Source organism: Triturus cristatus, chromosome 5_2 (genome assembly GCF_964204655.1).
Source record: "Triturus cristatus chromosome 5_2, aTriCri1.1, whole genome shotgun sequence".
In the NCBI taxonomy this organism is placed as follows: Eukaryota; Metazoa; Chordata; class Amphibia; order Caudata; family Salamandridae; genus Triturus; species Triturus cristatus.
Window position 1 is genome coordinate 586581807 of NC_140588.1, and position 24596 is coordinate 586606402.

Below are 24596 nucleotides of genomic sequence, written 5' to 3' on the forward strand. Positions count from 1 at the left end.
CGTTCAGATTCGAAACGCGTCATGCCCTTTCTCTGCCTGCAATAAAAGAATTTACTAAGCAACGTTGGTGTGGCCTGTCGCACGTGTCCTGCTGTATACGTGCTTTCATTTGGAATATGATTTGATGACTGACGCATCATTGATGGCCCCGACCCGAGAGGCTGAGGCACTCCTCAACGTCAGAATTCGTTTGGACTTCTCTTCACTATGCAAAAAAACAGCAAAGATAAGTCCGTGCCGCTCATCTGCGCCGTTGTTTTGAAAACCTCCCTTTAATGGACAGAAAACAGCAGAGGCACGTCTGTGCCTCACATTGGCACCATTGCGTTGTACACTGACCAGGAACGCATGTCTGTTCGAAGAGATATGACGTATAAAAGCGCTGTGCCGGATGGCTGCCAGCGCGTTGGTGCAGGCAGGCGTCAAAAAGCAGCTAGGGCAGAGTTCCGAGCCTGACATCATAGAGGGTTCGTGAGGAGAATCCGCGCGGTCCGCTAAATGAGGAGAAGAGCACGCGCTGAAGTCACTCAAGAAGAGCAACAGAGTTAACTGTCATAACTGCTGCAATACTGGTAAGGCAATTGAATTCTGAGGAGAATGGCAGGGCCGAAGTGCAAATGCGCAAAGGAGACATGAATGCGCACGGCAAATAAAGTTACTTGAATCACCAGGAAGAACTTGTGAAAGGGCGGTGCCATGAAGACAATCTTCTTAAGACACCAACCAGAATAGTGTCCAAAATGTCAATGTCCCAATTGGTGAAAACTTAATTATGCAAACATCAGATAAACACCTACCAGGCACAGGCAAATAGTAGGCATCGTTTTAGGTCAGCACGAAGACCTGTAGGTGTTCCTCTTCTGTCAGAGACATAATACATGACCACAGTGTCCATTACTGCCAACATTAATCCTCACATGTATACATCAAATTTGCCTCTAAAAGATCATCGGAACACTGTAAAAGTGGGGTGATTCCAGCATGAGGTATGTGGCAAAGGTGGAAGCCTTTTCTCTGTAGAGGATGACACAATTGAAATACGTGGAAAAACATCACAGCAGCCACACTAGTGCACACCATATGAAAGTCAACAAAATGTGCACAAAATCACACAGTTCAGGGATCAAATGCTGAGGAACACACAGCATAATGTAGTAAGAAGGCATATCGTTCAGCAGCCACATCTTACCGCTGATGGAAAATCAAGATGTGGCCAACAGGTGTCTGTAAGTTGTAGAAAGTGCGTGGAAGTGTAGCAGACTGAGATGGTAAAGCCAAAGTCCAGTAGAGAGGATGAGCAGAGCACACCTGGCTAGGTCTGTCCGATGGTGAGGACACTGGTGGGGCTTAAAGGCGTAGTGCTTCATGCTTACTTGTTTCATGTTGCCTTCTTTGGTTTCTTGAGAGGCTTGTTTCTTCTTTGATGATGTCAAACTTTTTCCTGTCAAACACTCCTGTTTCTTGATCGTAGTTGATCCTTCCCTGTGGATACCTCCTCTTCTAAAAATTGAAGTAGAAGCCACTGTAGTTTCTGTAAATTTCGCCATCTCCAGGTCCACTTGTACGTAGAGTACCGGAGATCTGCTTGCAGCTGTAGGTTCTTCGTCACCTCGTCGCCATAAAATGTAGTGATGAAGGTCCACACAGGAAAGATGTAATTCAGTAGGATTTATTCAAGTTGTTAACAGGTAGCAAAGTTCAGAACATCAAGTACTTAAGTTGTAAGTCAGAGCCCCACCAGGAGCTGCCTGTCAGCTGCTCAGCCCATGGCCAACTGTCACTTCACCTCTGTGAGTCCCAACATTCTGAGGCATCATCAGACTCCAACATTCAAATGAGTCAGTTGCACAAGCACTGCCTGAGCAGGGGTGGCAAAATACCTTACAATATAAATGCAGGATACTACACCTGGCTTTTACGGTGAGTTTATCCCCAGATTTCTTGCTTTTTGGCCTTCTGTTTCTGACCTGTTTTTGTTGATTTTTTGACTCTGGGCACTTTACCACTGCTAATCAGTGCTAAGGTTCATATGCTCTCTCTGTAACTTTTTATGTATGGATTGGTGTTTCCATAATTGGCTGATTTGATTTACGAGTCAGTCCCTAGTACAGTGCACTGTGTGTGCCCAGGGCCTGTAAATCCAATGCTGCTAGTGGGCCTGCAACACTGATTGTGCCAGCCACATAAGCAGCCTGTAAATGTAATTCAGGCCTACCATTGCAGAGTCTCTGTGCAGTCTAGTACTGCCATGTCGACTTTGCAAGTGCACCCACTTGCCAGGCCTTAACCTTCCCTTTTATTACATGTTAGTCATTCCTAAGGAAGGCCCAAGGTATCCCTGTGGGCAGGATGCCGTGTATGTGAAAGGTAGGACATGCCCGATGTGTGTGGCATGTCCTGATAGTGAATTACTGCCAATTTTGTTTTTCAGTATTGTAAGGTTATCTGTTCCCTTAGGATAGAATGGGAAGTTTGCTTATAACATCTTATAAGCATAAGTGCCTCTAGGAACCAGATAGGAAAATAAAGTTTAGTATGTCTGAACTCAAAATGTTAAAATGCATCTTTTAGTGAGGGTGACTTTTTACATTCTGTGTTTGAAAATGCCACTTTTAGAAAGTAGGTATTTTCTTGCTTATCCATCCAGTGTGCCTCTGCTAGGATGTATATTAACTGTCTAGCTTTGGAGTGACAGGGGCTGGGGATGCGCATTGGCTCCAGAGAGTCTGGATGAGTCAGCGCTAGGCTGAATAAGCCTGGTCTGCATTTGGAGTGGTGGGCGGAGTAGCACCTGCACCTGAATAGGGCTGTGCCTGCCTTCCACAATGATGGCTCCACTCCCCTGTGGTGTGTCTGGAGCCAGGGCTCACGCTGACAATGGAGGTTGTTGTGCACTTGCAAAGTGCCCCTAAGAAATGGTTTTGACTGGGCTCAGAGCCCTAGGCCAGGAGAGAATAAAGAGATTTACTTAATAAAACGAGGGTCCCAGACCCCAGACTTTTAGATCACTTCTGGGAAATCAAGAGGAACCCTTGCCAAGGAAAAGAGCTGGATAAACTGAGGAATACTGCTCCTGTGCTGTTTTCTGTTTGGGGTTGGCCTACAGTGGGTACTTTCTGCTGTGTCCCCTGCTTGAGGGACATCTCCAAGGGCTTGAAGAAGAGCTTGCCTCCGGTTCTGAAGTCGCTGTTCTGGGCCTCTGGAGGTTATTCTGGCAGTTGGGAGCTGGAAAAACAATGCAACATCGAGAAGCGTGACACATCCGCACCGGTTTCTGACGCATCACAAAAGGAATCGTCGCATCGCCTGCCCTTGGCTTGAGAAATTGCTGCACGCCGCATCGAGTGCACCGATCTCCGAAGTCTAAGATCACCGCACCAATTTCGATGCCAGCCTTGCTGTGCAGATGCATGAACCCACGCATTGTCCCGGATCGTCGCATTGCATCGAGGCACCAAATCTGTCACATCGTTGGGGGATGCAGAAAGAAACCGACATATCACCTCCCCACACAGTAAGAAACCAACACATCACTTCCTCTCCAGTAAGGAATCGACGCATCACCTTCCCTACACAGCAGTAAAGAACCAATGCATCACCTCCCCCGGAGCAAGGAACCAACGCATCACCTTCCCTCAGTATAAGGAACCGAAGCATTACTTTCCCTGCTTCCCTTTTTGTTTGTGTGCATCTGCAATTTGCTTTAAACTGAACTATTCCTACCATTTGGAAGTCATATTTGCATTACTGTATTGTGGATTTTTGTTGTTTTGGTCTTGTTTGATTTAGATAAAGATTACTTATTTTGCTAAACAGCTGTGGTGTCCATTTGTAGTGTTTTCACTGTATTACTGTATGTCTTCACAAATACTTTACACACTGCCTCTGAGATAAGCCTGTCTGCTCATGCCGGACTACCAAGGGAGTGAGCAGGGGTTATTTTAGAAGTGTATCCCGCTTACTCTGCCAAGAAGCAATTGTCCCCATTTGAACAAAGGTACCGACCTCTGACAACTACAGACTCCCATTTCTAACAGTGAGGAATAAATAGAGATGATATGGTAGAAAGAGGTTAACAAGAGTGATAGATATAGATGTAGGCACAGAGAGTGATGGGGCAGGATTGTGAGACAGAGGTTGAGAGAGAGATGACACAGAGTGAGGTATATTAGGTACATTGAGAGAGAAAGAGGTGATGAAGACAAAGGTGAGGTAGAGAGGGACAATGAAGATACATAGAGAAGTAAAGGTAAAAAGGGTGAGAGAGGATTATGGAAAGAGATATGAGGTGAGTAAAGGCAGAAAAATGACACTAAGATTATTATTCAATTTATTTACCACCAACTGCTTGAAAGTGTTAGGGTTGAGGCTTGGCAAAACAGGCATCCACACTATGGGGAAGATTTATTATTTGCTAGTGCAGTGCAGCATAGCAAAGCAACCAAAGGGGAGAAAGTAGTGCAGAGCCATATTTATGAGAATTGGATTTATGCTGCTCACTACTTCTGCGCTGCCACACAAACAGGCTACCTAGTGCCACATACAATCTTTGCACCATGATACAGTTGTGTGTGTGCTGTCTAGCATAGGATCTGTACTGGAAGCTGTTAGAATCCGGGTTCTCTGGTTGGCACAGGTAGGTACTTGTGACAAGCAGGGGACCTTTTCTCTAGTCAGGGTAAGGGGTTACACTCCTAAAATAACCCCTGCTCACCCTCTAGGTAGCTTGGCACGAGCAGACAAGGTTTATCTCAGAGCGTTATAGGTTAAGCATTTGTGAACACATACAGTAAACAAGTGACAACACTACAAATGGACACCACACAGGTTTTTATATTAAAAATAAGGATTCTTTATATAGAGTTACCACAAGACCATTAAACGACAAAAATACACAATACTGTTACTTTAGATGGTAGAAGTTTGCTTAGTTCTCTTAAGTTCTTAAATGCGACACTTTAAGTCAATGTACCTTCGATGCAACACGCAGGGCAACGAAAGTGTTGCAACGATGGTGATGCGATGAAGTTTTTGGTGCAAAGAAATAAAGACGTGAAGATCTTCCAGATGCGTTACGCTTCCCCGATGTTGCGAGAAGACTCGTCTCGATGCGTCAGCTGCAGCGGCGTCACCCCTTTACGCGATGCGACGACAGCGGCCTTGGCAGCGGCACTCTTCTCCGACGTTTGCGAGACGCTTGTGCTTGATGCGATGCTGCAGCGGTGTCACCCCTTTACGCGATGCGACGACAGCAGCTCCGACGGAGGCACGCTTCTCCGTGGATGCGAGGCGCTTTTCTTGATGCGGTGCAATGCGACAACTACGATGGCTGTGATGGCCACATGCTCCTTCCTCGATGCGAGACTCTTCTCTTGATGCGGTGCAATGCGTCAGCTACGATGGCTGCGATGGCAACATGCGAGACACTTCCGGAATGATGCGAGACGCTTCCGCTCGATGCGATGCTGCAGCGGCGACACCCTTTGCGAGATGCGACGACAACAGCTCCGACGGCGGCACGCTTCTCCTTCTTGAGTCGCGCTTCCAGCTCCTTGCGACACGCAGTCCCTCAGAAGGCCCAACAACAGCAGCAGGCACTCCCAAAAGACTCTGGGGAGCTGGGGGTGAAGTCCACTGGTCCTGGGACTTCATTCAGGGTGCAAGCTCAGCACAAGCCCTTGGAGATCTTTCAAGCACAAGTTGAATTAAAGTCGTTATAGTCTTTTCTCCTCTCCTTTCAGCAGCAAGGCAACCACTGCAGGCCAATCCCCCAGGTCAGGGACTGTACTCCTCCTTACAGCTTTCCCAGTTCCTTCTCCTCAGGCAGAGGTTCTTGTTGTCAAGCAGGATCTAATTTCTTGGGAGCAGGGTCCCAATACTCATACCCCTAATTCCTTTGTTCCTTTGGGGTAGAGGGGCCTTTGCCCAGTCCAAACCAGTTCTTGAGCACTTTGTTGACATGACTCTGACTTTCTATTCAGGGTGCAGGGCAGAGACATCAGCCGCTCCACAGGAGGTGGAGCCAGCATTGTGTTGGCAGAGCACAGCCCTATTCAGAGTCCAGGTGCACTCCTCCCACCCATCTGGATGTCAATCTCTCCATTCACCACCAGGCTACCTAGCCCTGCCCCTCTGGGTTTACCCAGCCCTGTCACTCACACAAACCAGACAGGCAGATACACATCATAGCAGAGGCAGGCTGAAATGGTTAGGAAAGCAAATACCAACTTTCTAAAAGTGGTATTTGCAAACACAGAATATTAAAATAAGATGTATTTTATTATTCTGAGTTCAGGCAAATTCGAATTTCTACCATGTTTCCTGGGTCTGTTAGGATCATAGAATGTAACAATTCTAACAGCCCATTCTGGCCTATGGGAACAGGTAGCCTTGCAATAGTGAAAAACGAAAATGGCTGTAATTAACTATTAGGACATGCCACACACATCAGGGCTTGTCCTACCTTATGCTTACAATGCACCCTGCCCTTGGGCCTACCATAGGGGTGACTAATATGAAGTTAAGGGAAGGTTTAGGGACTGGGAAGTGTGTGCACTTGCCCAGTCAGCATGACAGTACCAGACTGCACGCAGGTTCTGCAATGGCAGACCTTAGACACATTTTACTAGGCCGCTTCTGTGGGTGGCACAACCAGTGCTGCAAGCCCACCAGCAGGATTTGTCTTTATAAGCCCTGGGCACTCCTGGTGCACTTTACTGGGGTCTGACAGTAAACCAAATAAGCCAATCATGGAATCCAACCAACATATGCATTTTAAATAGGGAGCACTTGCACTGTGGCACTGGTTGGCAGTGGCACAGTGCTCTGAGCAGCTAACACCAGCAAAACACATGAGGCACAGCGACAAAAAGTGGAAGGGAGACTCACGCCAAGGTGCCAGGTCTAACACGTGTCCCCTCCAGCTGAAAAGTGGGGAGAACTACCCTACCCCAGGGAGTTCCTCATCACTAAGGCGGACAAATCTGGACAGACCGTCAGCATTGGCGTGATCTGTACCAGGGCGATGTTCCACCGTGAAATCCATACCCTGTAGGGAAATGGACCACCTCAACAGCTTTGGATTCCCACCCCTCAAATGCTTCAACCATCTGAGGGGCCTGTGGTCCGTCTGAACCCGGAAGTGAGACCCAAACAGGTAGGGTCTTAGCTTCTTCAGCGCCCAGACCACAGCAAATGCCTCACGCTCAATAGCACTCCATCTCTGTCCCATGGAAGTAACCTCCTGCTAAGGAAGGCTACAGGTTGATCTAGGCCTTCTTCAATAATCTGTGAAAGAACAGCCCCCACACCATGCTCTGAAGCGTCTGTCTGAACGATAAACTCTTTGGAGAAGTTGGGAGCCAAGAGCAGGGGCGCCGTGCACATAGCAGCTTTCAGGGCCTCAAAGGCTTTCTGACAGGTGTCAGTCCACATCACTTTCCGGGGCTGCTTCCTAGAAGTCAGCGCTGTCAAGGGAGCAACATTGTTGCCTTACATTGTATTTTTTATCACCTAAGTTATTTTTATATTAATGTTTTCTGCATGTAGTTTATTTTTAGAGTTCATGACATGTTGATTGTCTATTTCCTTTTTGCTAGGCAATATCTCCAATTCATTGGGTTTCAGCGTCAATGTCCAATACAACAGGCACAGTGTCAACATTAACGGTAAGTTAAGAGCATTCTTTCTAGAGTCACTCATATCTAGTTATCAAAAATGTGTCTGTGACTATGAATCTTCAATGTGTCTATATTACCCCTTGATGTGAAGATATTTTGCAGTGACCCCCACAACACAGGAGCGGCCCGTGCAGGTAAGAGCGTTGGGGCAGTGGGACGGGTGGGTGGGGGATTTCGACCGAGGACGATGAGGGAAAAATATGCATTTTTCCATCATGGTGGTGTGTCTAATCCCCCCCCCCCCCCAACTCCGCCCACCGTTCTTACCTGCACGGGCTGCTCCTGTCACAGCATAAAGGTACACAGCTCAGACTTGAAATAAGAACTTCACACATTTCTTCATTTAATACCATGTCTTCTTAGGGCCCTTGATCATTCTCAGTGTGACTTTTCCTTTTGAGAGCAGCCACTAAAAATATTGGTTTGTACAATTCAGATGCCAAAAATGGTTGCTTATTCAACACTTGGCTTTGTGAGCTCTGCCTATTACTTTTGTGTGTTTGGCTTTCCACTTTCAGGGTGCAGCTAAAAAATATTGTTTGTATAACTCTTCTTTGCTGGACTTCCACAAAAATCACTTGGTGTGTGTGACTCTCCAGCTGGAAGTGACTCTACTACTTGTTGATACATTAAACTCTACCCAAAGACAGTGTTAATGTGAGCGAGGCAAGTGTTGTGCATTGTCTGCCTTGGAATATTGACATGCAATGTAGCATGTGTGAGATTTCAAGACTCATGGTTCTCATGAACATTGTCACTATTAGGCTCTGATATGTTATACGCTGTTTCAAACTAATTCTGACGTACATATCCATCAACTATATTTCACTGTTTTGATAAGCATCATAGTGTTGTGGCTCACATGTTTGGCTTTCTTCTGAAAGAACCATGACACCCTATAAACCGTTTGGGGGGGCGATTTTAACCACCACCCATGTACTGCGAAAAACAATAAGGTTTGTGGCATAGCGGAGGAAACAGGAACCTATACTACTCACTTCACCCATTCTAGGGTAGGTGATTTCTTAAATGAACTCCTTTCACAATTGGGTTTGTTGATATTAAATAAAATTGATAGTTCTTGCGGCCAATTACAGCCAACGTATGTAGCCAGGGGTTGGGAGTCAACGATTGACTATTTTTTGGTCTCATCGATCCTCGCTGATAAGGCGCAGAGATTCAGATTAATCCCTAATACTTTAAGTGATCATGTTGCCCTGACTTTCGATCTAGCGATGGACCTGGGCCAAGTAACCCCTCATTTGCTGATGACTGCACTTGCTCAGAACAATTTATCCTTAACAAAAATGAACGGCTATGCCTTAGGATGGGCTAAGATAGACCCAGCAGATTTGACAAATAAAGTTGTACGGGCGGTGCTCCCTGCAATAATGAACTGCTTAGATGATGAGTTAGATGAGGAGGAAGTCTTGAAAAACTTCAACATAATTCTGGAGAAAGTAAATGATTATTTAAAAAGCAATAAGAAACAGAGCAAGGAAGGGAAAAAAGGATGGTTTAACCGGGATTGCACCTCGGCTCATAAAGCCTTAAAAAATTCCCTGACTAATCCCATAAGAAATAAAGAGGAGATTCGTTACCTAAGAAGGTCCTATAGATTAGCCTGTAAAACAAGAAAACAGGAATTAAAAAAGGCACTCTGGGACCAATTACTGGAAAGTTCCCGGAACAAAAACAGCGAGCAGTTCTGGAAGGTGGTAAAGACCCCCTTTCTGGTAGATGCTAGTGATCAGCCCATAATAGAAGTAGCAATTGAGGGTCCAGTATGGGTAAATCATTTTTCCAAAGTCTTTGGTAAACAATCAGATGCTGATATATCAGAGGGGAACAATCGAAGTTTACAAGGTAACCCATTCCCTATACCCATAAACTTCGGAATTATCGAAATTATAATCGCATTAAAAATGAGTAAATGTGGAAAAGCCCCAGGCCCCGATGGCGTCCCAGTCGATTTTTTTAAATTCAATTTAGACTTGTGGGCACCGATTTTAAAGAGGGTGTTTGACGCCGCAATGAAGTGCAGACTAGTGGAAACCTGGACCCAATTGATTATGGTCCCTATTTTTAAGAAGGGAAATAGGGAGGAGGTGTCCTGTTACCGCCCAATTTAATTACTGGACTCGCTTGGAAAAGTACTGGGCAGAGTGGTCCTCCAGCGCTTACAGGAATGGGCGGATGATCACAGGATACTATCCGACATCCAGTTTGGTTTCCGAGAGGGCTTTGGAACCACTGAGCAGGCACTGAACCTAGCATTAATAATGGGAAAATACGTATCCGCAAAGCAAGGAAAGCTCTACATGGTCTATGTCGACTTGTCTGCAGCATTCGATTGTGTTTCTCATTCAAAGCTCTGGACAGTCCTTATGGACATAGGCATAGACCTAAATCTTGTAAACCTCCTTCGTGCGTTATACTCTGATGCTACTTCCAGGGTTCGCTTTGGAACAGAGGGGGAACTCTCAGAATCCTTTAAGGTGGAGCGGGGTGTCAGGCAGGGTTGTGTCCTGGCCCCCTTTTTGTTTTCTCTCTACACCAATGGTCTTGAGGTAGAGATGCTGAGGGGGTGCCAGGACCTCCCTCGAGTAAAAAAACGCCAAATCCCCGCACTCCTTTATGCGGATGACGCAGTGATTTTGGCACGTACCCCGCGAGAGTTACAAAAAGCATTGAAAAGATATGCTAGCCTTATGGATAGCCTGGATCTCAAAATAAACATTAAAAAAACATATGTAATGGTGGCAGGTAAGGGACAGAAAAAGGGAGGATCCATATCCCTTGATAATGGGAAGCTAGAATTGACCACCCAATATTCCTATCTTGGGATAATGATAGACGATAAACTTAACTGGGGAGCGGCGATTGATGCTCACAAACACCAACTTTTGCGAGCAATAATTGCTCTTATAAAATTCTCTCAAAAGCTGGGAAATAGACCACCAGTAGAGCTACTCCGTATTTATAGAGCTAAATGCCATTCCACTGCACTTTATGGGGCGGGGCTATGGGGCCACAAAAATATAACTCCATTACAGACAGCAGAAAATATGTTTCTGAGATTCCTTCTGATGGCACCCAAGGGTATGTCTACTTTTGCCTGTCATGCCGAGCTTGGAATGCCCCACATTGAGGACCTGGCAAAAATCCAACCCCTTTTGCTGTGGCGCCGTATTTGGACAGCAACAAAAAACTCACTTACGAAAGAGATAGTAGCAGATTGTATGTCTCTGGACCATGCGAAAAAAATTGAGTGGTTAACGTATGTGAAAAATCTCCTGGCAGACCTGGGACTAGACAAATATTATTCAAACCCTGAATTAATTATCGAGATCTCAAAGAAAGATCTAAAAAAAAAGGCCTTGTCCCACATGGAAGAATTGCGGTTAAGCAGTGAGATAAATAAATCTTCTGTCCAACATTCCCTGGCAGTAATGACTACCCTGGACATTGAACCATATCTGACCTATGTTGAGCCTCAATTTGAGCGTTTTCTTCTGATACGCTTCAGATTGAACTCTTTTCATAGGCTCGTAGCCTTCCCCAGAAGACACAATTGGGATGACTCCCTAACGACGTGTCCTTGTGACGAAGTATCACAGCAATCAACAATGCATACAGTTCTGTTCTGCAAGTATTACACTGCACATCGTAAGTTATGGTTAATACCTTTGCTGAGAGCCCTTGGCATTAAAAGATGCCGCCCTGCCATGCTCCACTTACAATTTCTGAATAATGTTTTAATTACAAAAACTGTTAGCACCCTTTTAAAGTGTATTTTTAAGCACAGAGTAAATCTTGGATGAATTTAATTCTCTTTTATCCAGCTTAGCGCAGTACTGTACGTAATCCAATGAAATGTAACGAAACATACCTGATTCAGTTTGCGCTCTGGAAAAATTCTTATGTATTTGTCTCTTTTCTCATGTCTTTTATGTACTTTTATGGTTATTAATTTTTATAACCGAATAAAGATTTACTTACTTACTTACTTAAGCTGAGTGTGTAAGAAGAAGACTCCCTCCCTTGCATATATATTTGGTGGCGCAATTCCAATATGAAATTCTGGAGTGGACCCTTATATGTTTACCTTGTGTTGTGACATCTTGTGGTGCTCCTGAAATCCTTGAAAAGCATTTCTGGATCTGTATGACAGACCTTGCCTGACACAGACAGCATGTCATTGATGAGTGGCAAGTATTTAGAAACAAGCCAGCACAAGCTAGAGAACATATGAAAATCAAAGCACATGTTGTGTGATTGACAACATTTGTTCAATTGTTCATCTCCACTAACTTCGGATCCATCTATTGATGATGGTGATGATTGTGAGCACTTTGTTACCTCATAGTTTACTTTCTTTAATTAATCACTTTCCTTCTGGGTCTTGACATTAAAATCTTTATGCACAGAGTGGCTTGTTGGGAGAAAATACTTCTGATGCAACCCCCTGTGTTATCTAATTCTAGATGAGACGGTGACGAGTTAAACTGGTTCAATAGTGCAGTTTGAACTTTAAGTACTGGTCCAAATCCCCATGTTGAAGTGTACTTTCCAAATGTCTGAAACATTGATCTCTTTTCCAATTGCACTAGCAGAATGCTCGAACAACCGAGAAGCAGTCTGGGGTTATATTTATGAAGAGCGCTAGAGCAAAGATATACTCTGTACCCTATTCTCAGAATGACATTGAGCAGCTGTACCACATTATGCACCCAAATATATTTTAGAATGTAAAAAGAGAAAAACCCACAGCTAATGGTTCTTGGACTGGTCCCTTCTGAGTATATTACTGCTGATACTCTGTCATGGAATACCAGTAGAAACACTATTTGCATGTACATTTTCCTGCCACATGACATTTTCCATCGTGGTATGGAAAGCACCAGCAAGAGTATTTGATGTTTTGTGGTTGGATCCAGTGTGTGTTATGCCCAATCATGTTGGTGGTGACTATAAACATTGCCCAGGTGTAGTAAGATACCATTACTGGCCTGTAGCCCCACCCAGGCTCCCACTGCAATTCAGTAGTGAAGGTGGGAAGAAATAACTGCTCATCATCCTGCACAAAGAGATCCAACAAGGTAGACTCCTACTGAAGAGGAATATGAGATGAGGACTTGAGAAACATGCAACTGGAACACAATTTCTATTGCTGTTCCTTCAATGCATTTGGTTATGATTTCGTCGTCATGCTACGTGTTTCATTGCAAAAACTCAAGTGCAATATACCATTCACTCACATATTTAAGTAAATTATTTTTTTGAAATGTAAAACGGCTTTTGGGATGTCATACTACCACCAAATCCTTACACAAGCTGTGTTACGTCATACCAACACCTCTAAATTAGGTCGAGCTCATACGATGCCTTCAAATAGTCGACGAAATGCAGTTCCCCCCATATGTAAAATCAAACAATGCTCTTACCACAGAGGCGTTCTCACCTCGACTAGAAATGAAATCCCAGCAATTCCATAGCGCACAGCCAAGGACGAATCTTTTTTTTTAATTGAAAGATTGATCTGCATAGCGGAAAGAAAGAATGTAGGGGGGTGACATATGTGTTTCTCCTCCATTTCGACCTCTCCCTGCTCGTACTTACTGAATTCATGCAGGTCATGGCACATGACCTGTGAGTTTAGAGATGCTCTTGTGAGACGCAAACAATTGCATAGGGGTTTGAGCCTGGCAACTACAGCTGGGAAACGAACACAAAACCAATGGCATTAACAATGCTCAATAACGCAGATCCAGGCCTACAAGAACCCATATCAGACAGCGTGTCTTTAAATCATGTCGTTGAACAAATGGGTTGCACAAAAATAGACATCTAGCTGCTATGTGCTCAAGTGTTTAAAGACAGTCCTTTCGTAATTATCTGATAGTGCTGCATTCTTGCAACGAGGCTTATTGGCAAGCAAACTGGTGCAAGGTGGTGATGGGTGAAGGCTGTCAAAGTATGGAGATTACATGCAGGCTGTAAGGCTTGTGCCTCTGTGTCATCCAGAAACAAATAGAGTAAGACTGCACTGTGACTACTGGAGGATGGCTCAAACGGCAGTGAGCTGGTTCCAAAGGGCTGGTAGCCAAGGATGAATTCTTGAGCAGTCTGGCCACAATGCGACGTCTCTGTAGACCGCTTGTTGAGATGTTTATGGTGATAGGCTTCAGAAGAAAGGTATGGGTAATTAGACCTCTCCAGTGTGTCGAGTGTTCAGGAGGGCACCTTATTGGTTAGTGAAGTTTTAAACATCCCAGACCTATACTGACCACCATAGTCTGTTGTGGGATGTGCCCACAATCCCACTCTGCATATATATGGGTCGATTCTGTCTTGGAGGTGAAACAGGGGGTGGTGGGGAACAGGAGCTCCTGAAGCGAAAGGCATCAGCAATCTCGGGGCTTCTACACTCCTGGTGATCGTCTTCTACAATGGGGACACTTTTTTTTTCAGTTTAAAATGCTTTATTGAGATAACTTGAAAGAATACAGAAATACTGACCAATACTTATGATCTTAACAATGATGAATGAAAGAGACAGTAGGCCAATACTATCTAATAAGTAAACAAAAAGCATTTTATAAGGTTTTATGGGTGAGAGGGGAGGGAACCGAAGAGGGAAAGAAAGAAAGAAAAGAAAAAGAAAAGAGGAGGAAGGAGAACAGAAGAAAAGAAGAGAGGGAAACAATATGAAGAGGGTAGGAAGCAAACATGGCAAAAAAAAAAAAAAAATAGAAGAAGTAGATAAGAAGTCAAAAAGTGATTGTCAGTTGAGTAAAGGAGAGAATAAACAGTATAGGAGATATGATAAGGAGGACAGAGCAGAAACAATCATTCATGGGGGTTTGAAATTCTCAGAAGAGCAATGTGAAGTACGCCTCGACGCCATGCGATCAAGGTATGATGTGAGGGGCAACCAAAACAAGTCTCTATTAAGAGAGGGAGTGGAGGAGGCAGCAAAGCGCACATCAAGCCTATGATGATGACAAAGGGAGTTCCACCAGCATTTTATGGATAGATTAGTGAGAGATTTCCAGTTAAAGGCTATGTGTTGGAATGCCAGGGCAAGCATAAGGTCGAATAGACCAGAGCAGTCTGAGGGGATACCTAAGGAATCAGAAAGGCTGCCTAAGAAAAGAAGAGGAATAGAGTAGGGGAGAGATATGGAAAATAGTCGAGAAACATAAGACCAAACCTCACGCCACAGAGTAGCAACAGGGGGGCAAAGAAAGAGAAGGTGAAGAAGATCAGCATCAGAGGCACCACAGGTCCAACAATTAGAACCATGAGTAGGGGAGAAACGAGAAATCGAAACCGGGGAGAGATATAATCTGTGATAAAGAAAAAACAAAGACTGAGTCAGGGAAGCAGAGCGAGATATTTTCAATGATCTGGACCAGATTTTATCCCAAAGAATAGTCGACCAGTCACAACCTAGATCTAACTCCCAAGCGTTCTCCAGCTTAGATTTAGAACGATTCAGAGGAGGGGACGAGAAAGATTTATAAATAAGAGATGCCTTGGGCAGATTGAGCAAAATTTGAAGGAGAGGAGGCTGGGAGATAGGAGATGATGAAGGAGGGAGGGAATAGTAAACATCGAGAAGGAGAGTCATGAGAACAGTGAATTTGCGAAAGAAAGACTGAGGACAGTGAAATACAAGGCGAAAGCTAGGAAAGGAGCATGGGATAAGTCCGTCAAAGAGCTGCTTAACCCATACGAGACCCTTTGACCTCCAAGAAGACCAATAAATAGGCCTGTTATTTAAGAGGATAAGTGAGTTATACCAAATAGGGGATTCTAAAAAGGATTCACGAGTGATAGGAGTAGAACAGACTAGAGAATGCAGAAGGGAGGAGGTATGTTTGAATAAAGGAAGAGAAGTGAATGGGTTTTTGACAGAGAAATGTACGGCTTCAAGAGGAGAAAACGGAGAGAGTAGTGAACGCTCAATAGAAAGCCAAAGAGGATCAAAAGGAGAGGGTTGTGAGATAAGCCACCTAGAGGCCTGACGCAGAGAGAAAGCCTTATGATAGAGACGGAAATCTGGAAAGTTGACTCCACCGTTCGGTTTAGGTTTACGAAGGATGGCTAATGCAATCCTGGACCTCTTATTCCTCCACAGAAACTTAGAAAGGCAGGAATCAATGCGTTTAAAATGGACATCCGGAATGTGCACAGGGAGCATGGATAAAGTATATATGAGAATGGGAGATACCATCATCTTAATCGAGTCAAGTCGACCCCACCATGAAAGATAAAGAGGGTTCCAAGAGGATAATAATTTATCAATACGGGAGAGAACTATAGACATATTCAATTGAATGGACGTGGCGATGGAATTTGAGAACCATACTCCGAGATATTTAATTTTAGAGGAGTTCCATGCAAAACCAGTGGAAGAGAATTGATGTGGGAGGCAATATTTTGTAAGGGGAAGAATCTCAGTTTTATCAGAGTTGATCTTATACCCAGAGACTTGTGAGAAGGAGGTAAACTCAGATAGTAGAGCTGGAATAGATTGTTCAGGGGCAGAGATAAATAAAAGGATGTCATCAGCATATGCAGAGAGTTTCAGATGTGTCTTGCCATACAGAAAGCCAGAAATAGAGACATTATTTCGAATAGACGTCAAAAAAGGTTCAAGGGCAAGAACAAAAAGAAGTGGGGATAAGGGACAACCTTGACGGACACCACGTTGGAGAGGGAAATACGAAGAGAGATGGCCGTTGACAAGAACAGATGCCTTAGGGGCTGAGTAAAGCAAGGAGATAAGGGAAATAAATTTAGGACCAAAGCCATGCCAACGTAAAGCAGCGAACAAAAAGGACCAGTCCACCCTGTCGAAAGCTTTCTCAGCATCAACAGAGATGGCAGCAAGAGGAATGGAAAGAGACGTGACTTTATTTAAAACGTTAAGGAAGAGGCGAGAATTGTCTGAAGTGAGTCTACCCTTGACAAAACCACACTGTTCTTTCCCAATGAGATGGGGCATAAGAGGATCCAGACGTAAGGCAAGGAGTTTGGCGAATAATTTATAGTCTACGTTGACTAAAGATATCGGACGGTAATTTTTACATAGTTGAGGATCACGACCTTCCTTGGGAATAAGGCAGATCGTGGCCTCATGGAAAGAGCCAGCTGCAGAGCCGGAGAGAAAGAAGGATTGAAAAAGTGACAGAAGTTTAGGGAGCAAAATATCAGAGAAATGCCTGTAAAACTCAACAGAGAAGCCATCGGGGCCCGGCGCTTTGCCTTTGGTGAGAGTCCTTAAGGCACTATCCAGTTCAGTGATAGAAAGGTCGTGCTCAAGATCAGGGAAATTAAGATGGGAGGTGGAGGGGGTAGGGAGCTTTTCAAAGTAGGATTGGAGAAGAGAAGAGGAAGGAGGAGATTCGGGTGTGTAGAGGGACTGATAAAAAAGTTGGAATTGGTTAAGAATCTCTTGTTCCTTGTGAAGAAGTAGGTTATCCGAAGAGTATATGGAGTCTATAGAAGTACGCTCTTTGCGGGTTTTAAGATAGTTAGCTAAAAGCTTACCTGATTTATTGCGACCCCCATAGTAACGAGCACTGCTCCGAAGCAAAATTGAAGAGGCATTGTCAGTCGTGGTTTTGTTAAAATCCATTTTAGCACATATAAGATCTGGCAAAACAGACTTGCTAGAGGAAGTATAGAATTTATGCTCTAAAGATTTAATATGAGCCAACACACTTTTCTGCTTTTTAAGAAAATGTTTCTTCTTTTTAGAAACAAAATCAATAACAAAGCCCCGTGCAGTCGCCTTAAAAGAATCCCAAATAACATGAGGGGCCAAAGAGGGGTCGGAATTAAGTAAGCAGAATTCATTAGTAAAGGAAAGAAAAGAGGAAGAGAAAAGAGGATCTGTGAGGAGGGAATTATTAAATCGCCAGCGGGAAGGTTTAGGAGATGCAGGGAGAAGATCGAAGGTAGTGACAATCGGTGCATGATCAGAAATAACTATGGGTTCGATAGAAGAGGATAAAAGATTCTGAGAAAGGGATTGAGAAAGAAAGATGTAATCAAGGCGGGAGAGGGAGGCATGAGGAGGCGAGAAGAAGGAGTAATCAAGGGTGTCAGGGTGTGAAAGTCTCCATGAATCAATGAGATGTGACTGTGAAATGGTGTCGAGAAATTGTTTGTGTGATTTGTGAGGATTAAAACGGACAGAAGATTTGCGGTCAAGAAATGGGTCAACAATCTGATTGCAGTCACCTCCTAAAACAAACATGGTATCTTTATGCTGAAAACATTTCGAGGTAATTACAGGCCAAAAATTACAATCAGGGTGAGTAGGGCCATAAACATTAAGAACAGTTAGGGATACAGAATTGATTAACAACTTAGCTAATACCCATCGACCATCAGTGTCAGTATCTTGAGAAACAACTTTACATTTTAACCTTTTATGGCATAAAATAGCAACACCATTCTTTTTATTAGAAGAGGGAGAGAATAAAACCGTGCCCACCCAGCTTCTTTTCAACTTAAGCGATTCCGCTTCAGTAAGATGAGTTTCTTGTAAAAGTACTACATCGGGGTTGTAAGAAGCTAGGTGGGAAAGGACTCTCTGTCTCTTAATCGGGTTAATAAAACCTTTTACATTCCATGAAATAACTTTGAAGGCAAAAACAGTAAATGTTGAACATGGAAAGAAAGCCACAATAACAGAAAATAAGAAAAAGATGCCAATAAATACATATGAAGAGGAGAAGGAAAAAGAAGAATGGAAGGTGCAGTTAAAAGGGGATGAGAAAAAAGATGTAATAACAGAGTAGGCAGAGAAAAGATAGGAATAAATAACAGAAGAAGCGAAGAGGAAGGGGAAGAAGAGGAAGGACAGGAGGAAGGAAGTACAAGAAGAGACAGTACATATCCAAAAAGGACGACTGAAAAAGACATACCTGAGAGGGAGAAAGGGGAGATAATGGGGTTATGGAAGGATTCGACAAGAATGACCACCCAAAGCCAGGAGAGCCAACTGCACCAGGACGGAAAGGAACAAAACGAACCACATGGGATGGAGAATAATAATAATACACCAGCCAATCTAGGGAAGGAAAAAGATAATGCAAACAATTAGACTAAAAAACGACAATATAAAAGCAGAGAATATACATAGGAAACGGAAACACAATCCAACAACTAATAAAAAACAATGACAAAGGCGACAAAGTGAAGCCCACACCAAAACATTAACCGAGAAAACCTGCAAGAGAAGAAAAGAGGTTAAGATAGTCAACCATTGGCAGCATTGGAGGTATCCATGCCAGCATTAGTCTGAGTATGAATGAAATTTTTAAGTTCGGCAGGATCATGAAAAGTCCACGTTTGATTCTGATGGGTCACCTTGAAGAGGCAGGGATGGAATAAACCATACCTAGCACCCAGAGAGCGTAGAGAAGGTCGAAGACTCAAAAATTCCTTTCTTCTCGCAGCAGTAACATTAGAGACATCTTGCGAGAGGAACACCCTCTGGCCCATCCAGGAGACTTGGCGTTTGGATCGGGCTGCCGAAAGGACCAGAAGGAGATCAGTGAACTTCAGAAATAGGATGATGACTCCTCGTGGTTTAGCTGAGGTTGAGGAGCGAGGACCAAGTCTATGTGCTCTCTGGATACTAAGAGAAGTAGTGGAGGGGATGTCCAAAAGTTTCAAAAGAAAAGAAGAGAAAAATGCAACAGGGTCATCTCCCTCCAAAGATTCCGGCAGACCATAAATCCGTAGGTTATTCCTCCTGTTTCTATTTTCCAAGTCCTCAGTGTGCTGTTGAAGTGTGAGAACAGACTTTTCCAGCGAGGAAATACGTTGAGAGTTAGTGTGGATATCTGTAATCTGCTGCTCCACAGAGGATACTCGGGTGTCCATAGTCGCCCATCTTGCCTCAAACATTTGCATTTTTGTATTGGTCTCTTCCACAAACGGGCGTAAAGCGCGAATTTCCTCCAGCAGTAGCTCCATAGAGATAGGAGACGGTGGTTTATCGGGAGGAGGAGAATCTTGCTTCAAGCGCTTAGAAGAAGTAGTAGGAGGAGACGCTTTATTAGAGGCTGATGATGATGGGGAAGGGCGAGTGGGAGCCGCTGCCGCCATTGTATCTGTGAGTGAGGAATGATCTGCTGTTGAGGAAGAAGAGGAAGAGGGCGTAGGAGAAGACTTCGAGGGCACAAAGACGAACTTTGGATTGCGTAGCTTGCCCATAGAGCCCAAACGAGCAGAAAACAGAATGAGAAGGACCCTGGCGAGCGTCGTGTACCACAAATAACAAAGTTCAAAAAATGAGGCAACCGTGTTCAACTATGCGTGGTAAAGCTCAATAACGGTCCATAGAGATGTGTGGAAAACCAGCAGAGACGTTTACTAAGGGGCAGCAGCACACCAGGTATCAAAGGTAGTCCCAACTAACGATGAGTTGACTTTCAAAGAGTAGCAAAAATGACCTGCGGGCATCCAGGAGCCATGCAGAGTATATTTATTTGTTAAGGAAAATGGGAAGTCTAAAACTTCTTATTCATACTTGAGGTAGAGAGGCATAAGTCACCCATGAGGCAGGAGTAATGGCTGGTGAGGAGGAAAAGCTGCAGCATAACATGAGGGAGAGTAGGAAGCAGCTGTCAAAAAATAGAGGCAAAGGAAGGTGCAGATGATCAGAAGCAGCGGGCAGGTATAGGAGGAGCCATCATGCGCTATCAACTGTTCTCCTGTGAGGAGAGTTTACACAGATTTGGCCGCGCGCGAAAGACGCGCCAGCCTCAAAATGGCGGACGCGCTGAGGCACCTACAGTTCCAGACGAAAAACGGAGCATTACCGCATATAGGACGGGTCTGGCGGTCACATCTGAGGCACACCACGGTCCGTAGGCGGCAGCCGAAAGAAACCCACAGGAACGTGCTGAAAAACAGCAGAAACGGAAGAGAAGTCCGTCTCGGCGCAGCGGAGCTCCGGAGTCAGGCGGCCATCTTGTTCGGCGTCCAAGCCACGCCCCACAATGGGGACACTTTTAAACTGGGCTCCAGGTGCAGAACGGCTCAATTCTCTACCGCCTATCAGGCACGGGCCAGGGTAGGCAGAATCTCCCACCACCCTTTAATTTTCAGTGTTTGGGGAAGGACCTCAGCTGGAAAATTAGCTTGTGGATTAACTAATAGACCTCCCCATTTAACCGAGCTTCATGTTTTGGGGATGCTGACTGCAGAGGGTACACTGTGATTTCAGGAGAAGCAAGCAGAAGACATTCCTACAGAGTAAAAATGACATGTACATGGACATCAAGTATGTGTCACCAGGGGTCCCAACTGCGACCCCTGGGCCACCCATTGCGACCCCTAACACATTACTTGTGACCCCTGGCTGTAAATCACTCAGCCAGTGTGAGCAGCCTTTAATTTCGCTGCTGAAGGAATCTCTAAGTGACCGCGCAATGACTGCAGATCGCTGGCAAGCTGGCTGGGCCCACGGACCAAGCTTGGGCAGAACTCTTCCTCTCTACCATTGCTATGTTGAGACTGAGCCGGCCGATGCGCAGTACTAGACTTCTAGATACTTGTTTGTGTATCTGCTAGGCTGCAAGCCTGGGGCCCGCCTCAGTCACTAGCAGGGCCATCAATCTAGTAGCACGTGAAAGCGTTACTGCCCATGACGAACCTGGCAAGGTTTATTGGCCAGTCCCTGACAAGTTTCACTCTTGGAGTCGGGCGTGTGTGACGATGCGTGTCAGACTCCAGTGAGTGACTAACGGTGACCAAGTTATGGCATGGTATGTAGCCTTTGTACCTCTCTAAATACAAAGGCTTCTGTGTTTCCCTGTCACATGATATGTTGACCGATCGGTCAGAAAGTAATTTCCATAGGTTGAATTGTGCATGTTTAAGTACATTGTAATCAGGGAAATGCCAGATTTAATTTCCTAGAAGAGACATTTCACATTTGAAGCGTTCTGTGCCTCAAAACATATTCAATGCAAAGGATATGAAAAAATACACTCACACCATTGTTTGATGCACACAATAGAATGTACAGATGCACTATTTTTGGAAAACCGTAGAGAATAACATTTAAACTCTATCCTCATTTTTAAAGACCAGTCTGGAGAAAACAACTAATTGAGTCGGAAAGCCTCCGGGTATAGGGTGTATCAAACTTGGGTTAAAATTGTGCCTGTCGGCGTCAATGCAAGGTGTCGTGGCTCACTGTTGTTTAAACTTTGTCCAACAAGTTGGTAGTCCTGGAAACTGCGCTAAGTGCCTCCAAATTAGGTTAATGAAGATTTTGCAAATTCCTAAGTAGCTCTATACTCAGGAGGATGGTCGAGGCCCTTGGTCGAAAGACTTTATAAGCTGGTGGTCTTGGCAAGGTTTTCCATCATTTATATGATATTTGTTTGGGCTACGTTATTTATCAAAATACTATTTTTGGGGAGAGTTTTATATAGCGCAAACTCGACCCGAAGATATCAGAGCACATTACACGAGCACCAGTTGCATTACAGGTGGACACATTCATTTTTTGGGCACAGGGAGGTTAAGTGATTTACCCAGAATCACAGGATATTGAGCCTCTCGCCAAGTTGCGAACCTGGTGTCTCAGCTTCAAAGTCAGCCGCTCTTGCCATTACCCACATCCTCAAATGACTGCATGGCAAACACATGCTGCTAATCAGAGCCAGCCTTTGCTAAGATAGCACCCTCGGTGGTGTGGGATTCAAGTCAGTATGTAAAGTTAGCATAACGTATCTTGGGCTGTATCTCTATTCCATACATATCGAGAACTGCTTTATAAGATGGCCCATTCGTTCTCTGTGTTTTGTATGATGGAAAGGGCCGAAAAGCCACACTACGGCCATCTTGGATTATGACCACTCGTGCCTCAGATCACGTGGTTCTCTCTGAACACGGTTTGTATGATTTAGCTCGTACCAGCCTAGAGACAGGGTAAAATTGTATTTACGGCCGAGGCCCAAGGTCACATCTGCAGTAGGGAGTATCAAGCGAAATTCCTCTGGGCCCGGGACGAAAGGGAGTCACCCCGCCTACCTTCCCTGTAGAAGATAGTAACCTTATGTGTGCGGATGGTATGAGCTCATCTAGGAGCTCTAGGGCTAACTGGTGTTTTTCCACTCACAATGCTTTGTATGCTGAATCAGTTATGTATATAAGTGTGACTCTGTCAAGGTGCCAGCAGTCTTCCTCGGAGCACCTGATGGGTGAAGTTCGATGAGGCTCCTCTATGTAGAGTTCTGTTGTGGCCAATAAACGCTTGAACCTTCTACGTTGCCAACTGCTTATTATTGACTTGATATTGCGGGCCACTGGTAAGTGTGGCCCTTGGGATTACTATTTAGATTACTTCAATTGGCGTCCACGAAGGGACCCCGTGATAGGGTCTTTCCTTCCCCGTATTCGGGTGAGAGGATCGAGGGCGTCTTGGCCGGGTGGGCGGAGGGGAGCCCAAGTCCGCTCCGTGCTCCTGATCGGGGTACCCTCTGCTGCTAGTGGCCCTTCACCGAGGTCCTACGGGCTTAACCCAGGAGCTGACCGTGTTGATTGTAGGAAGTTGGCAGCAGAGAACGAACATTCGTACCTGGTTGCACCCGGTGAGTAATTTGTTTGTTTGAAGCGTGCACTGTTGAGCGGTGCATTTGTTGGAAGCACGCGCTGTTAAAGCGGTGCATTTGGTACAGTTAACTGTATTTGATTTGAGGGGTCATGAGTACCCTAGGAGAATTACGGAGGTCTTGCAGGGTGGTCCGGTAGGGACTGACTGTAGAGACTCCGCGGATCTTTTTGGGATATATTTTGAGATACTGATCAGATGCCTAGTTGTTACCTGTGAGTAATACACGGCCGGATTGCACTCGGAAACGCCTGTGGCTGTAACTGGGTAGCTATGGGACATATCTGAAGTACGGCTTGCCCTACTTCAGAACAGTCTCAGTGGTGAACCAGGGAGGCCATGGGATGGTTTGTAGCCCAGTTCGTGGTTACCCCTGTCTGACGGCCTCTTGCCAGTCTGTTGGAAGACAGCCTGTTGTGATTCTGTTGATCCTTTTGAATAATTCTCCACGAACGAGAGTCGACGTGCTCGGATCGTTTGTTTGGATGCATCGAGTTTGTATAGGTTGAACTGCAGAGAATAATGTCGACATATATGTTATCTGTGATTTAAAGTGTGTTATATGTTATTTGTGTCTGTTCACTAACCAACATGTCGTGTTTCAGTAAATTGAATTGTTTTGGTTGTTGTTGCCGGACTAGTGACTAACCCCGGGCGTAGCACTACGCTTCGCCCACGTAGTGTACGTAGCGCTGCCTGCTTCGCACTTTCCGAAGTAGGCGAAGCAGGGCAGCGCTACGCGCACGCCGAGGGCGAAGCGTAGCTGCTTGCCACCCGCCACCCACCTCCCGCCTGCCCTCCTTTTAATAATATCAGCAATAAAAAATAAATTAAAGTAAAGCGACTTACCGTAAGCGCGGCGTCTCCGGGGCTCCCTCTTTCTCGTTTCTAATTTCTTCTGGCAAATGCGCATGCGCGGACACCCGCGCATGCGCATTTCTTGCGAGAAATGCGCATGCGCGGGTGTCCGCGCATGCGCATTTGTCAGAAGAAATTAGAAACGAAGAAGAGGGAGCCCCGGAGACGCCGCGCTTACGGTAAGTCGCTTTACTTTCATTTATTTTACATTGCTGATATTATTTAAAAGGAGGGCGGGCGGGAGGTGGGTGGCACGTAGTGGGGCTACGCGAAGCACGTAGTGTGCGTAGATTTGGGCACACTACGTGCTGCTTCACGTAGCCCCACTACGCCCACTACGCCCACCCTTACTAGTGACTCTCGTTTGGCTGAGAGTCAGCCCGCTCCTCCAGAGAGCAGCCCTA

The 24596-nt window shown here is 45.0% G+C and overlaps 1 long non-coding RNA gene across 1 annotated transcript in view; it reads left to right on the top strand.

Annotated features, from left to right (window-relative positions):
• The first annotated feature begins 475 nt into the window (after positions 1 to 475).
• The window catches only part of LOC146829041 (uncharacterized), a 29560-nt gene continuing 5439 nt past the window's right edge, over positions 476 to 24596 (top strand). The window contains exons 1-2 of the long non-coding RNA XR_014961901.1: positions 476 to 572; positions 7599 to 7667. This is a non-coding gene — a long non-coding RNA (uncharacterized LOC146829041). The remainder of the gene's footprint in view (positions 573 to 7598; positions 7668 to 24596) is intronic.